Source organism: Gekko japonicus, unplaced genomic scaffold, assembly GCF_001447785.1.
Source record: "Gekko japonicus isolate JY-2015 unplaced genomic scaffold, Gekko_japonicus_V1.1 scaffold5173, whole genome shotgun sequence".
Taxonomy (NCBI): domain Eukaryota; kingdom Metazoa; phylum Chordata; class Lepidosauria; order Squamata; family Gekkonidae; genus Gekko; species Gekko japonicus.
The window spans coordinates 42,700-44,583 of record NW_015163244.1 but is presented as its reverse complement, the minus strand read 5'-3'; the positions used below and the strand labels follow the sequence as shown (position 1 = coordinate 44,583).

Here is a 1,884-nt window from a genome sequence, read left to right as displayed (position 1 = left end):
TTGTCTACTCAGACTGGTAGCAGCTCTCCGGAGTCTCAGGCAGAAGGCTTCCACTTCACCTACTACCTGGTCCTTTCAACTGGTGCTGCCGGGGATTGAACCTGGGACCTTCTGCATGGCAAGCAGATAGTCTACCACTGAGCTACAGCCCCTCAAGAAAGCCTGGCGTCTTTTCCTTTTTCATTAACACTGAAACTTGCTTCCTGCCTTACTGGGGGGAAAGGGGGGCTCAAAGAAAGCACAGCCCAAATGAATGAACCACATGCCATTTAAGAGCAAAGAAGAGAAAGCTGCCCTTTGCCAAACCGTAGATTTATTCATGCACAAACGTATGCAGATTCAATCGGGTTGACGTATAACTTCGGTTTCTTCAGGTGGACAGATGTGTTGGTCTGAGGCAGTAAAACAAATTGTGAGTCCAATGGTACCTTTAAGTGAGCTTTAAGTGAGGTGCGGTGGCTCAAGTAGCTAAGACGCTGAACTGCATGCTGGAAGGTGGGTAGCTCAGCAGTTCGAGACCCAAGTGCCGTACGTCTCAGGCAGAAGGCTTCCACTTCACCTACTACGTGGTCCTTTCAACTGGTGCTGCCGGGGATTGAACCTGGGACCTTCTGCATGGCAAGCAGATAGTCTACCACTGAGCTACAGCCCCTCAAGAAAGCCTGGCGTCTTTTCCTTTTTCATTAACACTGAAACTTGCTTCCTGCCTTACTGGGGGGAAAGGGGGGCTCAAAGAAAGCACAGCCCAAATGAATGAACCACATGCCATTTAAGAGCAAAGAAGAGAAAGCTGCCCTTTGCCAAACCGTAGATTTATTCATGCACAAACGTATGCAGATTCAATCGGGTTGACGTATAACTTCGGTTTCTTCAGGTGGACAGATGTGTTGGTCTGAGGCAGTAAAACAAATTGTGAGTCCAATAGTACCTTTAAGTGAGCTTTAAGTGAGGTGTGGTGGCTCAAGTGGTTAAGACGCTGAACTGCAGGCTGGAAGGTCGGTAGTTCGGCAGTTCGAGACCCGAGTGCCGTATGACGGAGTGAGCGTCCGTCTCTGGCCCCAGCTCCTGCCAACCTAGCAGTTCAAAAGCAAGAAATTGCAAGTCGATAAATAGGTCCCGCTTTGGTGGGAAGGGAACAGCGTTCCGTGCGCCTCGGTGTCTAGTCATGCCGGCCACATGACCACGGAAACGTCTTCGGACAGCCCCGGCTCTCCGGCTTGGAAATGGAGATGAGCACCGCAACCCTAGAGTCGGATTCGACGCTTTCGAGCAAGGGGGAAACCTTTACCTTTTACCTTAGTACCTTTAAGACCAACAAAGGTTAATTGGTTAAACGCATGCTTCTTCAGATACATTGAAATGGAAGTTAACAGTTCAAATATACAGGCAGATGCCTCTACACGGGTGGACAGTAAGTTAGCATACAGCTGAATTAAGCTGTTTTGACCTATACAAAGAGTAAACAGCAATAATGAGTTAAGGTCATGCAGTCACCATTTGTTTGGATTTCAGTGGTGGGGAACAGAGAGGCATGTCGAAATAGGAGATAGATGTGTAAAAGTATCTTCCTTAATGGTCAAGGGTAATCAGCTGATTCTGTTGCTATGCACCCTTTGTTTCCCAACCTGGAAACCTGGAAGGTTTCTTCAGCCAGGCAACAGGCATGTGTTTAATTGGTCTAGAGCAGGGGTCTCCAACGGGGTGCCCCGTGGGCACCATGGGGCCTTCTGACACCTTTCCTCCAGCCTGCCAAGTGTTTTTGGAAAGTGGGTGTGGCTGGTGGCACTTTTACCCAGCAGGGATTCTGACTGGCTGTGCTTTTTGTTGGGTTGTTTTTGTTTTTAGTTTTCGCACCACAGCCCCCCAAAACCCCTTCACCATGCG

General features: G+C 48.9%; 2 non-coding genes across 2 annotated transcripts; both read right to left on the bottom strand.

Annotated features, from left to right (window-relative positions):
* Positions 1-80: 80 nt before the first annotated feature.
* On the bottom strand, positions 81-152 carry TRNAG-GCC. Its single transcript has one exon. It is a non-coding gene; the product is annotated as a tRNA-Gly (tRNA).
* Positions 153-580: 428 nt separating this feature from the next.
* On the bottom strand, positions 581-652 carry TRNAG-GCC. Its single transcript has one exon. It is a non-coding gene; the product is annotated as a tRNA-Gly (tRNA).
* Between the last annotated feature and the right edge of the window lie 1,232 nt (positions 653-1,884).